This window comes from Panthera leo, chromosome B3, assembly GCF_018350215.1.
Source record: "Panthera leo isolate Ple1 chromosome B3, P.leo_Ple1_pat1.1, whole genome shotgun sequence".
Taxonomy (NCBI): domain Eukaryota; kingdom Metazoa; phylum Chordata; class Mammalia; order Carnivora; family Felidae; genus Panthera; species Panthera leo.
This window is the reverse complement of record NC_056684.1, coordinates 61,330,597-61,346,170: the sequence shown is the minus strand read 5'-3', so window position 1 is coordinate 61,346,170 and position 15,574 is coordinate 61,330,597.

The following is a 15,574-nucleotide window of genomic DNA, read 5'->3' as shown; positions in this document are numbered from 1 at the left end:
CCAAGGACTGCGGCTTGATAGCGGTGGTAAGTTGTTAATGTAATGGTTTTGACCTTCTCAACTGCGTCTGCTTTAGTGTAAGGCAATGCTTATCTTTACCCAACCTTTGCAAAGTACGGTTAGAGAAACTGTAGGCTTCTTTTTCCAGTAAAGGACTAGATGTTGCCATTCATCACTCCTCTTGTGTCTGTCCACAAGGAACAAAGAAGTAGGTCAAAACTTACCTACCCATCAGTCCCTTTGAACTGGCCTCTGCTGGAGGTCTCTCAAATGGCCCCAGTTCGTTCTTTCCACCTCATTGTAAGGAACTGGCCTTCCCTCCGTGTCCACCAGGAGGAGTCAGAGAGCGTGCCCGTCTGGGCGATGCCCGGGGCAGCCTTGCTTCCCTGGGTTTGCAAAACTTCCCACTGCTTCCTTTCTTGGACAGCAAATGCAGAGGTTAGTGAGCCTCAAGTTTGTTTCCCAGAGTGGGGAAGAAGGAAATGGGGGAAGGGAGCAGGCATATCAAAATGCACTTCCAGAACAAAAATGATTTCTGAAGCACATGGTGCTACCGAGGGAGAGGTGATGACAGCCTCCTCCCATTTCCGGAACAGCTCCCAGAGTTGTCTGTGGGCGGATTCACATGACACATTCTTACACCCAATTCCATTCTGTGCTGTGTTTGCTCCTTGTTCGCATCTCAGGAACAATGGATCTGTACATCTTTGTATCTGAGTTTGATTCCCAATTGGTTGTATAGCTGAATTCTAGGCTTCCCGGTTTGTAATGTATTTATGCCAGTATTTATGCTTGTGAGTCATGAAACCTCATCAAACTAGCTTTACCTGTGCATGTGAGCTGGAGTATTGAATTGTGTGTATGTCCATGTGAACCGGAATACTGAATTGTGTATGTCCGTACTTCAAAAGAATTATTTATCATTAAGAAGTTGCTATTCTTCACAATGTTTTCGTGTGAAAAAATATTGCTGGAGGAAGTAATAGCAATGATGCAAATTTGCCTGGAAACTGTTCTGAAACCAATTTGCCTTTCTGTGAAGTACAATTTGGGTTTTGGCATTTTTTGATTGATGTCTCTATATGAGGAGGTTTTTGGCTTTTTAGTGTTGCTGCTTTTCTGTTCTCACTCCTCTAGGAATCTTTGCCAACACACCACTGACATTTGAGGAAGAGAATAGAGACAGTTTGGCTTCTTGTAAATTTTTCAGTTTCCTTGGTGATGTAAATAATTATGGAACATATAAAAAGTTTTCAGCAAATTCAAATTTGGTTTTGAAAAAGCAGGTGCCAGAGAGCCTGGGTGGCTCAGTTGGTTGAGTGTATGACTTCAGCTCAGGTCATGATCTGGCAGTTTGTGAGTTCGAGCCCCGCATCGGGCTCTGTGCTAACAGCTTGGAGCCTGCTTTGGATTCTATGCCTCCTTCTCTCTCTCCCCCTCCCCCACTTGTGCTCTGTCTCTCTCTATCAAAAATAAATAAAATATATTTAAAAAAAAGAAAAAGCAGGTTTGTCACCTGTGATAAGGGCTGCAGGAATGGGCTCAGCAAGAAATTATCTTTTCCTCTTAAACTCACTTTATTATTTTTATTAATGTATGTTTATTTTAAGAAAGAGAGAGAGCAAGAGCAGGGGAGGGGCAGAGAGAGAATCCCAAGCAGGCTCCACGCTGTCAGCACAGAGCCCGACTCAGGGCTCAATCTCACAAACCATGAGCTCATGATCTGAGCCTAAACCAAGAGTCAGATGCTTAACCGACTGAGCCACCCAGGCACCCCTGAGACCACAATTCTTTTTTTTTTTTTAATTTTTAATGCTTATTATTTATTATTTTGAGAGAGAGAGAGAGAGAGAGAGAGAGAGAGCAGGGGAGGGGCAGAGAGGGAGAGAGAGAAAGAATCCCAAGCAGGCTCTGTGCTACCAGTACAATCTGATATGGGGCTCAAACTCACCAACCATGAGATCATTAGCTGAGCCAAAATCAAGAGTCAGATGCTTAACTAAGCCACCCAGGTGCCTCCTGAGACCCCAATTCTAATGGCAATATAAAACATGCTCTTTATGAGGTTCAGTAAAATTACCCAGGTGTGCGGGTGGCTTCAGGCCCAGCTCTGATAGGACAATTCCCTGCCATTTTCAGGTTTACTAGGAGACTCCTGTCCAATGGGTAGACCCAGAACCCAGGAACCTGAAAAGAAAGGCTGAATCACCTAAAACTGAGTGAGCAATTATCCAAATCTCAGATGTGGATTCTTCAGGTGGAGGAGTTCTCGCAGGAGAACATAAGCGCCTGCTTCTCTGGGAGAGGTCTGATTTAACAGTGCCCTCCTCAGTAGCATATTTTTCACTCTGGCTATTCTAAACTTTCTTATATTCTTCAAGTCCCCATTTTCCCTTTTTCCTTCCTTTCTCACCACTTCCTCTTTTAATCTTGCCAAATTGCCTTCCTCCCTTCACACCTCGTGGGGAGAAAAATGAGCTCTGCCATTTATTACCTTTTTCATATTGTTAAAGTTACCTCTCTTTTCAGGGACTCTTTAATTGTTAATGGGGATAACAACAGAACCCACCTTATGAGGTCGCTGTGGGGATTAAATGAGTTAATGCATAAAAATGTTTAGGCCAGCGCCATGGTGAATGCTTAGTAGATGTTAGCTCTTAGTATTACTGAGAAGACAAAGGTCAATACCATGAACTCCATCCAAACTCCTCTCCCCCTAAAAAATCACTGTCACTATCCATCACCACCTCCTTCTCCTTACCTCAGAGGACAAGACTAGCTTATTGTCTAAGTCTGTGCTCTCCACCCGTGTCTGGATTCCATCATTTCCTATCTCCTCAAGGGAACTGGTTGGATGAATTCTTTTCTCCCTCACATGTTAAATGGATTCCTTTTTCCTCACTCCCTTTTCTCATTCTCAAACAGGCTCAGGTCTCTCCTAGTTTAATGTTTATTTATTTTTGAGAGAGAGTTGGGGAAGGGTAGAGAGAGAGGTAGACAGAGAATTGGAAGCAGGCTCCATGTGTCAGCGCAGAGCCCAACTGGGGGCTCAAACTCAATGAACTGTGAGATCATGACCGGAACTGAAACCAAGAGTTGGATGCTTAACCCATTAAGCCACCCAGGCTACTTTCTATTTCTATGCTATAGTCTTTTACATATGCTATTCCTTTGCTTAGAACCCTTTCCCTCTCTCCCACAGTCAACTTCTTCTCTTCCTTGAACAATCATTGCCAACTGCCTTGAGCAGGTCAATTCTACCTGCTATATATATTTCATAGGAGTATGTTCCTCTTGGCAGCATTCATTATAAATTGCAATTTTATATTTATTTAAAGAATCCTTTGATTTGTATCTGTCACCTCAATAAGTCTCATGAAGGCAAAAACTACATGTATATATTTTGTGGGGGGGGAGCGGCATTGAAAAATGAATACAATTCTGTATCTCTGTTTATAACACTGTTTCACTCTAATGTAATAGTATGACACCCAATGTGGCTAAGACAAAATTCATTATTTTTCTCCCCAAACCAATTTCTCCTTCATACTTACCCATTTAAGAATGCTTCCTTGGGGCACCTGGGTGGCTCAGTAGGTTAAGCATCCAGCTTCAGCTCAGGTTGTGATCTCACAGTTTGTGGGTTTAAGCTCCACATTGGGCTTGCTGCTGGCAGCCTGTCAACACGGAGCCTGCTTTGGAAATCTGTCCTCCTCTCTCTCTGTCCCCTCCCCTGCTCACGCTCTCTCTCTCAAAAAATAAATAAAAAACATTAAAAAAAAATTTTCTTAATGTTTCCTTATTCTCTAGGGCACACAGACTCAGTTTCTTGCAGATATTCAGTTCCTTTTGCTCTCTTGTCTTCAACATTTAGGACCCTTCAAATCCTCACGTACTCTGGATTCTTTTGTAAGTCCTTGTATTCCAGCCTTTGGTATAGTGTCCTTAATGCTCAGTAAACATTTGTTAATATCAGATTTTTGGGATATCTGTAATGAAGAAAATGGTTGCAGCCATGATGTTGGGTGAGCCTTTAGAGACTGCCAAAGGGTGAGAAAGAGAAAGAGAGAGAGAGAGAGAGAGAGAAAAGCAGATAATGGAGGATGGCAGTGGATGGAGACTCAAGAGACACCTATACCACAGAAGGCTGGGAAACACCAGTAAAATAATGAAAGGAGCAAAAGGAGCCCCTGGCTAATGTATAATAATTCATTAATCATTTACTGAGCATCTATTACCTGCCCAGTACTTAGATTATGGTGACACAAAAATGAGTCAGAAGTTTTCTCTTTCCTGGGGTGCCTGGGTGGCTCAGTCAGTTGAGCGTCTGACTTTGGCTCAGGTCATGATCTCACGGTTTGTGGGTTGGAGCCCCACATAGGGCTCTGTGTTGACAGCTCAGAGCCTGCAGCCTGCTTTGAACTCTGTGTCTCCCTCTCTCTCTGCCCCTCCCTTGCTCACACTCTGTGTCCCTCCCTCTCTCTCAAAAATAAACACTAAAAAGAAAAAAAAGTTTTCTCTTTCCTGAAGAAAGTCAGAGTCTAGTAGATAAACATGTAAACAAAAACTTACAGTATAATGTGATAAGTATTATAATAAAAGTTCTCACAAAGTGTTCTTTGAGCAAGAGCAGGTGGTGACTAAGACAGTCTCAGCACAGGGATAGGGAAAGGTGGGTGTCACAGGATGACTAGGACTTGAGGAGCCTGAGATCGGGGAATGACATACCAGGAGGATAGAACAACATCAATAAGCCTGGGCCCGTGTGGAACTGCAAATCATTTTGTTTAGCTTTAGTGTAAAGGTTGGGAAGGGAATATCCTGGGAATTCAGGCTGGGGCTACTTTGTGAAGAGTGCCTCAGCAAGTGAGGATCTTAGTCTTTATATTCTAGTTAATAGAGAATCATCAAAGTTATTATTTTTTTTTACAACAACTTCATTAGGTGTAATTTATATACATTATAATATATAGATTTCAAGTCTACGATTCAACAGTTTTGATATATATATATATAGATATAGATATAGATATATATAGATATATATATCTATATCTATATCTCCTTATAACTGCTACTCCAATCTAGATATAGAACATTTCCATCATTCCTGAAAATCCCCTTTTGTGTTTTGCAGCTGATCCCACTTCTTTCCCAAGGCAACTAGTGATATGATTTTTATATTACCAGATGTTTTGGTTATTCATTGATAGGTAAAACACCCCAAAACCTAGTGACTTAAAACAATAAAAATCATTTATTGGCTCAAAATATTGTAACTTAGTTAGGGTTTAGTGGAATCATTGTGTCTCTGCTTTCTGTGACATCAGCCAAGAGAGCCTTGACTAAGGTTGGAGAATCTACTTCCAAAATGACTCACATGACTGGCAAGTTGGGATTGGCTCTTGGCTGAGAATGCAGCTAAGACTGCCAATAAGGGACTTTGTTTTTCTTCCACACAGCTGTTTGAACTTCCTCACAGTATGGGTTCCAAGAAGGAGGAACTAGAAGGTGCTAGTCCTTAAAAAAAAAAAAAAAAATTTTAATTTTTAATTTTTTAAATAATTTTTTAATGTTTATTTATTATTTTGAGCGAGAGAGAGAAAGAGTGTGCACACGTGCCCCCTCCCCCCATGCACACACAAATGGGGGAGGGGCAGAGAGAAGGAGAGACAGAATCCCAAGCAGCCTAAGTGCCATCAGCACAGAAACCAATGCAGGGTTTGAGCTCACAAACCATGAGATCATGACCTAAGCTGAGTATCAAGAGTCAGATGCTTAACCAACTGAGCCACCCAGGAACCCCTTATTTATTTATTTATTTATTTATTTAATTAATTTATCTATTGCCATCATTATTATTATTTAATGTTTATTTTTGAGAGAGGGAGAAAGAGAGTGCAAGCAGGGGAGGGGCAGAGAGAGAGGGAGATAGAGGATCTGAAGCGGGCTCTATGTGGGGCCCGTACCCACAAACTGGGAGATCGTGACCTGAGCCGAAATTGGACACAGCACACTGAACCACCCAGGTGCCCGCTTTTTTTTTTTTTTAATTTTTTTTTAACATTTATTTATTTTTGAGACAGAGAGAGACAGAGCATGAACGGGGGAGGGTCAGAGAGAGAGGGAGACACAGAATCTGAAACAGGCCCTGGGCTCTGAGCTGTCAGCACAGAGCCCGACGCGGGGCTCGAACTCACAGACTGTGTCATCATGACCCGAGCTGAAGTCAGACACTCAACCGACTGAGCCACCCAGGCGCCCCAGGGGCCCACTTTTTTAAAAACTTAAAAAAAATTTTTTTTAAGTACTCTCCACCAAGATGGGACTCGAACTCACAACCCCAATATCAAGAGTTGTGTGAGACAGCTAGGCGCCCCTAAGCTGCTAGTCCTTTTAAAGACTTAAGCCCCAAATTGGTACAGCGTCACTTCTGCCGTATTCTATAGGTGGTAGCAGTCAAAAAGCCAGCCCAAATTCAAAGGGGTGGAAAAATAAATCCCACTTTTCAGTGAGGACAGTGGCAAAGAAGTTGGGTCATCTTTTTCCAGTATATCATAAATTAGTTTTGTTGGTTCTAGAATGTCACATAAATGGAATCATATAGTGTGTATTATTATAGTTCTGGCTTCTTTTCTTCAGCATGTGTTTTGAGATTCCTCCATGTTGTTACATATATCAGTAGTTCATTTTTTTTTATTGTTGAGTAATAGCTCACTGTTAATGTTCATCCATTTTTCTGTTGATGGACATTAGATATTTCTACTTTTTGGTTATTTTGAATAAAGTTGGCATAAAAATTCTTGCACAACACTTTTTTTGAAGATATATGTTTTCATTTCTTTTGAGTAAATACCAAGAAGTTGAATTTTGGGTCATAGGATAGGTTTATGTCAAAAATTTTTATTTTATTTTATTTTATTATTGTATTTTATTTTTAAAAAATGTTGATTTTTTATTTTTGAGAGAGAGGCAGTTGAGGAGTGGCAGAGAGAGAGGGATGGATAATCCTAAGAAGCCTCTGCACCGTCAGCACAGAGCCCCACGTGGGGCTTGAACTCACAAAGTGTGAGATCATGACCTGAGCCGAGATCAAGAGTTGGATGCTTAACCGACTGAGCCACCCAGGCACCTCTTTTTTATTTTATTTTTTAAGAAATCTCTATGTCCAATGTGGGGCTTGATCTGAAGACCTCAAGATCAAGAGTCACTTCATCTACCAACTGAGCCAGCCAGGAACCCTAGTATATGTTAAAATTTAAGAAATTGTTGGGGTGGGGGCACCTGGGTGGCTCAGTCCATTGAGCATCTGACTTTGGCTCAGGTCATGATCTCGCGGTCTGTGAGTTCAAACCCCAAGTCAGGCTCTGTGCTGACAGCTCAGAGCGCCTCCCCCGCTCATGCTCTGCCTCTCTCTCTGTCAAAAATAAATAAACATTAAAAAAAATAAAAAATAAAAAAAAAGAAGTTGTCAGCGTGTCTGGATGGCTCTTTCGGTTAAGTGTCTGACTTGGGCTCAGGTCATGATCTCACAGTTCTCGAGTTTGAACCCAGCATGGGGCTCTATGCTGACAGCTCAGAGCCTGGAGGTTGCTTCATTTTCTGTGTCTCCCTCTCTCTCTGCCCTCTGCCCTTCCCCGCTCACACTCTGTCTCTGTCTCTGTCTCTCTCTCAAAAATAAATAAACATTGAAAAAAAGGTTAAAAAAAAGAAATTGTCAAACTACTTTCCAAAGGATTTTACCATTTTATACTCCCAGCAGCAATGTATGAGAGTTCCAGTTGCTCTAAATCTAGCCGACACTAGTTATCAAGTCTTTTTTTTTTTTTAATTTTTTAAAAGTTCATTTATTTATGTTGAGAGAAACAGAGCACATGAGCAGGGAAGGGGCAGGGAGAGAGGGAGAGAGAGAGAGAATCCCAAGCAGGCTCTGTGCTGTTGGTGCAGAGCTCGAACTCACAAACTGTGAGATCATGACCTGAGCTGGTCAGGAGTGGATGCTCAACCAACTGAGCCACCCAGGCGCCCCCATCAAGTCTTTTAATTTTAGACACTCTAGGAAGTATGAGTGGTATCTCATTGTAGTTTTAATTTGTATTTCCATGACAATTAATAGAATTTTGCATCTTTTTTGTATGCCTATTAGCCATTTGTAGATTTTTTTCTGTAAAGTGTCAGTTCAAGGTCCATCTAAAAATATATTATGTTGCTGTCTTATTATTGAGCTATAAGCCTTCTTTATATGTTCCAGATGTTTGTTCTTTGTCAGATGTCTGTATTGTAAACACGCATTAATGGTTTGGAAGACAATATTATTAAGGTTTTTGTTATTCACAGTTGATCTATGGAGTCAATGCAGTTCCAATTAAAATACCAGGGGGGGTTTCGGGGCACCTGGGTGGCTCAGTTGGTTGAGTGTCTGAGTTCAGCTCAGGTCATAATTTCAGGGTTTGTGAGTTCAAGCCCAGAATTGGACTCGCTGCTGTCAGTGCAGAGCCCACTTTGGATCCTCTGTCCCCTTCTCTCTCTGTCCCTCCCCTGCTCATGCTCTTTCTCTCTCAAAAATAAACATTTATGGGGTGCCTGGGTGGCTCAGTCGGTTGAGCGTCCGACTTCGGCTCAGGTCATGATCTCACAGTCTGTGGGTTCGAGCTCCGCATCAGGCTCTGTGCTGACAGCTCAGAGCCTGGAGCCTGTTTCAGATTCTGTGTCTCCCTCTCTCTGACCCTCCCCTGTTCATGCTTTGTCTCTCCCTGTCTCAAAAATAAATAAAACGTTAAAAAAATTTAAAAAAAGAATAGGCAATTAAAAAAAATAAAATAAACATTTATAAATAAATAAATAAATAAATAAATAAATAAATAAATAAATAAAATATCGGGGGGGGGGTTCATAGTAATTGGCAAGCTGGTTGTAAAAATTATGGAAATACAAAGGACCTAGAATAGTCAAAACAGTTTTGAAAGGGGTGCCTGACTGGCTCAGTCAGGAGAGCATCTAACTGTGGATCTTGGGGTTGTGAGTTTGAGCCTTGAGTCAGGTATAGGGATTACTTAAAAGCAAAACAAAACAAAAAAACACACACACACACACACACACACACACACACACACACACACAATTTGATCTCAAGACTGACTGTAGAGCTACAGAAATCAAGGCAGCATGGCATTAGTATGTGGAAAAATAAACAGGGCAATGGAACAAAATAGAACCTAGAAATAGACCCAAACGTATGTAGTTGATCTTTTTTTTAAGTTTATTTTATTTTGAGAGAAAGAGAGCATGTGCATGGGCAGAAGCAGAGAGGGAGAGAATCCCAGGTAGGCTCTGTACTGTCAGCAGAGCCTGATGACATGGGGCTCAATCTTAGGAACAGTGAGACCATGGCCTGAGCTGAGATGGGGAGTTGTAAGCTTAACAGACTGAGCCACCTACACACCCCTAGTCAATTGCATTTTGAAAAAAAGATGTTGTGGTAGGCAGCCTCTAAGATGGACCCTAATGATTCCTGCCTAACACCCTTATGTGATCTCCCTTTGAGTGTGGGCTGACAGAAGTGATAGGGTGTTACTTCTGGGGTTAGCTTTAAAAAAAGACTGGGGCGCCTGGGTGGCTCAGTTGGTTAGGCATCTGACTGTGGGCTCAGGTCATGATCTCACGGTTTAGCCTCAAATTGGCCTCTCTGCTGTTAGTGCAGGACCTGCTTGTGATCCTGTGTCCCCTCCTCTCTCTCCCCCTCCCCTGCTCAGGCTCTCTCTCTCTCTCTCAAAAATAAACACTTGACAAAAATAATAAAATAAAAATTAAAAAAAATTAAAAACAGAAAAAAGACTCTGGTTTACATCTTGGGCACACTCTTTCTATCTTGGGTGGCTTGCTATTGGTAAAGAGCTAGCTGACATGTTGTAAGGCAGCCTTGCAGAGAAGCCCATATGGCAAAAAATCAAGGTCTGCCCAGAACCACATGAATGAGCTTGGAAGCAGACTCTGCTCCTTGTGAATCAAATCAAGCCTTTAGATAAGCCGCAGCCCTGGCCAATAGCTTGCCTGCAACCTCATGAGAATCTTTCTTCCAGAGGCACCCAGGTAAACTGTGCCCAGATACCTTAACCATAGAAACACTAAGATAATAAATATTTGCTGTTTTAACCTGCTAATCTTGGGGGTAATTTGTTACACAGCTATAGATAATTAATACAGGGGCCAAAGTAATTCAAAGGGAGAAAAAGTCTTCAATAAATAGTGTTGAATCAACTTGATATTTTTATGAAAACAAAAAACAAAAAACAAAGACTCAACCCTACCTCACACCAAACACTACTATTAATTTGAGGTAGATATTAGACCTAAATGTAAGGGGCACCTGGCTGTCTCAGTTGGTAGAACATGCGACTATTTGGGGGTCGTGAGTTCGAGTCCCACAATGAGTGTAGAGATTACTTAAATATTTTTTAAAACTTCTGCAAAAAACACAGAAAAAAAATCCTTACAACTTTGGGTAGGCAAAGATTTCTTAGACAAGATACAAAACTAACCATTAAAGTAAAGGTCAATAAATTGGACTTTATTAATTTTTTTCATAATGGTTATTTATTTTGAGAGAGAGAGAATGGGGGGTGGGCAGAGAGAGAGAGGGAGAGAATGAATCTAAGTAGGCTCCATGCTCTCAGCACAGAGCTCAGTCAGGGTCTTGAACTCATGACCTGAGCTGAAATCAAGAGTTGCATGCTCAACTGACTGAGCCACCCAGGCACTTTATCAATCGTTTATTTATTTATTATTTTTATTTTTATTTTTTTAATTATTTTTAATGTTTATTTGTGAGAGAGAAAGAGCACACACAAGCGGAGAAGGGCGGAGAGAGAGGGAGACACAGAATCTGAAGCAGGATCCAGGCTCTGATCTGTCAGCACAGGGCCCAATGTGGGGGTTAAACCCATGAGCTGTTAGATCATAACCTGAGCCAAAGTTGGACGGTTAACCAACTGAACCACCCAGGTGCCCCTTTCAGTGGTTTTCAAATTAAGGCATTATATGATGAGATCTGTGCTTCAGAAAAAGAACTTAAATCTGGGAGCAGTGTAGAGGACTGTCTGTCTTTCTGTCTGTCTCTCTCAGACACACAAATGCCCAATACTAGTAATCATTAGAAGTGGTCAAGTCCAGTGAATTAAAATGGTAAATGATTATCAGAAAAATCAGTCTTAGCTTATATATTCATTCATTCCTTAATTCTATCAACAAATATCTTGTGACTTTCTTTAAAAAAAAAACTGTTGGGGCGCCTGGGTGGCGCAGTCGGTTAAGCGTCCGACTTCAGCCAGGTCACGATCTCGCGGTCCGTGAGTTCGAGCCCCGCGTCAGGCTCTGGGCTGATGGCTCGGAGCCTGGAGCCTGTTTCCGACTCTGTGTCTCCCTCTCTCTCTGCCCCTCCCCCGTTCATGCTCTGTCTCTCTCTGTCCCAAAAATAAATAAAAAACGTTGAAAAAAAAAAATTAAAAAAAAAAACTGTTAAAATATATATAACAAAATTTACCATCCTAACCACTTTTTTCTATTGTAATAAGCATTTTTAAGTGTATAGTTCAGTAGTGTTAAGTACATTTACATTGCGGTACAACCAGTCTCCAGAATTCTTTTCATCTTGGCAAAACTGAAACTCTGAAACCCTTTGTATGAGAACTCCCCATTAGCCCTTCTCTCCAGCTCCTGGCAACCACCATTCAATTTTCTGTCTCTATGAATTTGACTACTCTAGATACTTTGTTTAAATGGAAACACTGTTTGTCTTCTTGTGACTGGTTTATTTCATGAACCACAATATCCTCAAGATTCATCTATGTTATAACATGTGTCAGGTTTCCCCTCCTTTTGAAGGCTGAATAATATTCAACGGTATGTACATACCACATTTTGCGTATCCATTCATCTGTCCGTGAACATTTAGGTTGTGTCTATCTTTTGGCTATTCTGAAGACTGCTGCTATGAATCTTGGTGTACAAATATCTCTTCAATATCCTTTCAGTTCTTGTAAGTATATATTCAGAAGTGGAATTGCTTGATTGTATGGCAATATATGTTTTTTTTTTTTAATTTTTAAAAATGTTTATTTTTTTTTGAGACAGAGCATGAACTGGGGAGGATCAGAGAGAGAGGGAGACACAGAATCTGAAACAGGCTCCAGGCTCTGAGATGTCAACACAGAGCCTGATGCAGGACTCGAACTCACGGACTGTGAGATCGTGACCTGAGCTGAGGTCTGATGCCCAACAGACTGAGCCACCCAGTCACCCCTGTTTTGTTTTTTAGGAACTGCCATACTGTCTTCCATAGAGGCTGCACTATTTTACACTTCTACCAAAAATGCACAAGGGTTCCAATTTCTCCATATCCTTTTTGTTTTTAATTGGGGTGCCTGGGTGGTTCAGTCGGTTGAGCATGTGACTTCAGCTCAGGTCATGATCTCATGGTTCATGTGTTTGAGCCTGGCCTCAGGCTCTGTGCTGACAGCTTAGAGCCTGAAGCCTGCTTCAGATTTTGTGTGTGTGTCTCTCTCTGCTCCTCCCCTGCTTGCACTCTGTTTCTCTCTCAAAAATAAGTAAACAATAAAAAAAAAGACTTTTCTTTAAATGTTTTTTAATAGTAACCATTGTAAGAGGTGTGAAGTGGTATCTCACTGTGTTTTTGATTTGCATAAAAGAACAGTGATTTTGAGCATCTTTTCATGTGCGTATTGGCCATTTGTATATCTTCTTTGGAGAGATATCTATTCAAATTCTTTGCCCATTTTATTTATTTATTTATTTTATTATATTATTTTTAAAAATATGAAATGTATTGTCAAATTGGTTTCCATACAACACCCAGTGCTCATCCCCACAGATGTCCTCCTTAATGCCCATCACCCACTTTCCCCTCCCTCCAACCCCCATCAACCCTCAGTTTATTCTCAGTTTTTAAGAGTCTCTTATGGTGTTTGCCCAGTTTTTAATAGAGTTTTTGTTGCTGAGTTGTAGGAGTTCTTTGCATATTCTGAATATTAAACCTTTATCAGATATATGGTTTGCAGATATTTTCTCACTGGCTGTGTTTTATGTACCAGATAATTTTCAAGATGCTGAGAATACAGAGGAGGCTTCCATTCTCATGAAGTTTGCATTCTCTTGGGTAGAGATAGAAGGCAAACAATAAAACAAATAGATAAGATACTTTGAGAAAATGAGAAGTACCATAAAGAAAATAAAATGGGGTGAGGCGTGTTTGGCTGGCTCAGTAGGAAGAACATGCAACTCTTGATCTTGGGGTTGTGAGTTCAAGCCCCACATTGGGTGTAGAGATTATAAATAAACAGAAGTTAAAAAATTAAAAGAAAAAAGAAAAGGGGTGATAAAATAAAGGTGACCAGTGGGTGGAGGCAGTCCACTTTAGATAGGGTAATCAGTTAAGACCTTTCTCTTAGAAAAGATCTCAGTAATATTTTTAAAAGATCACTTTGGCTGGTCTGTGAAGAATGATTATGTGGTGAGGGGAGATGAAAAGCAAGGTTCCAATGACTGTTCATTCTTCAGGCTCTTCTTATTTATTTATTTATTTATTTATTTATTTATTTATTTATTGAGAGAGCTCACACATGCATGAGCAGGGGGAGGGGCAGAGAGAGAGGGAGAGAGACTGCCAAGCAGGCTCTGTGCTGTCAGCGCAGAGCCCCGACACAGGACTTGATCTCACAGACTGTGAAATCATGACCTGAGCTGAAATCAAGTCAGATGCTTAACCAACTGAGCCACCCAGGCACCCACAGGCTCTTCTTTTATACCATAATTGTCCCTCCTATTCTCCTGTTTCTAAATTTGTATTACATCGTGGTCATTGGCAATTGGAGTCTAACAAAATGGATTTTGGTCACTTGTAGCAACTCCCTCCATTTCTATGTCATTCAGTGTGTGCTAGATTACATGTGTTAATGGACAATCCCAAATCTCCGTGTCTCAGAACAATACAAGTTATTTCTTGTTCATACTACATATTCTCTGCTAGCTGGTTGAGGGTATTTGCTCTGTGTCTTCCATTTTATGGGCCCAATGCCAATAGCATAACCACCAGTTGGAGCATTGCTAGTAGCTGTGGCCAATGGAAAGAGAAAATGGGTAAACTGCACACTGGTATTTAAAGCTTCTTCATAGAAGTGATACATGTCACTTACACTCACATACAAAAGCAAGCCCTATAGTCACTCTGAACTTCAACAGAGCAAGAAAAAAACAATTATATCATGTTCTAGGAAGTTGGGGGAACCAGAAATATTTGAAAATAATATAAATGTCTACTAATACTTCCAAGATCTCTACTAGTACTCCTCAGCACTCAGTAAAATATCTGTCCAAAACTTCCAGACCATATAATTTCCTACAGAATATAATTAGATATATTTACTCATATTAAAGAAATTTATTTCACTCATTTTTATAAAGAGCATTCACCGTGTAGGACATTGCAAACCTTTTACTGGTCTCTTGTAAAACAGTGCAAGTGACACGTTTTGTATTCTGAAATCAACTTTAACTTGCTATTATCATTATAATGAAATATTTATATTTGTAGCGTCTGATAAAGATAAGGATTGAACTAATATAATGGTGGAAGAAGTGGAAATTAGGGTTTGGACTTAAAAGATGTTTAAGTATTAGAAATAGAACTTTTTGACCAATTAAATGTGGTAAACAGATGAGAAGGAACAGATAAGGAATTATCCTTATAATTCCATTAGGAGGTTTCCTAGACCGAGAGACTTACTGGAATGGTGGTGTAATTGCCTATGTAAGGGAAGGCAGTAGTAGCTGGTGTGTAAAGTGAAGGGATGGGTAGTTTCACTTAGGAAATATTAAATTTCAGATGTCTGTGGGAAACTCGCTTCAGCTAAACCCTCTTTTTGTTAGAAACGTATGAAGATACTGAAAAAGAAACCATTGGAAGGAGACTGGGAAGGGAACATCTAAAATATTGTGTTATATAAATGAAGAGCAAATTTTGAGGATGTCTTCACTCTGCGGTATTTAAATGTAAACAATTTTTAACCTACTTGAAACAAAACACTCCTCCACTCTCTAAGTGCCCCCTCCACTCTCTAAGTATCTCTGTATCATCATTATTTTACTTCAGTAATGTCTACAGTTCAGCATTTTAACATTAGTTAAGAGAAAAAAAAAAAACTTGAAACGAAGGAGGGAGATAATGTAACAATATGCACCAACAGATGGGCAACAGTCACCAAAGTCTAAAAAAGATCTGCAGTGTAAGAATCTGTTAGTGTGCCTCTAGCACTGTCTAGGGGAGAAACAGAATAGTGGAGAAAAAAGGATTCAAGAGTGTGCTGTTGGACAGAGTACAGGACACTGGTTAGAATACAACCTTTACAATTAACTAGTAGTCACATTTACAGAATGCCTCCAATGCATCAGGGACTGTGACAGGTGTTTTAAAATATTTTTATCTCGGAGTAGCTGGGTGGCTCAGTCAGTTAAGCATCCGATTTCGGCTCAGGTCATGATCTCGGGGTTGTGAGTTCGAGCC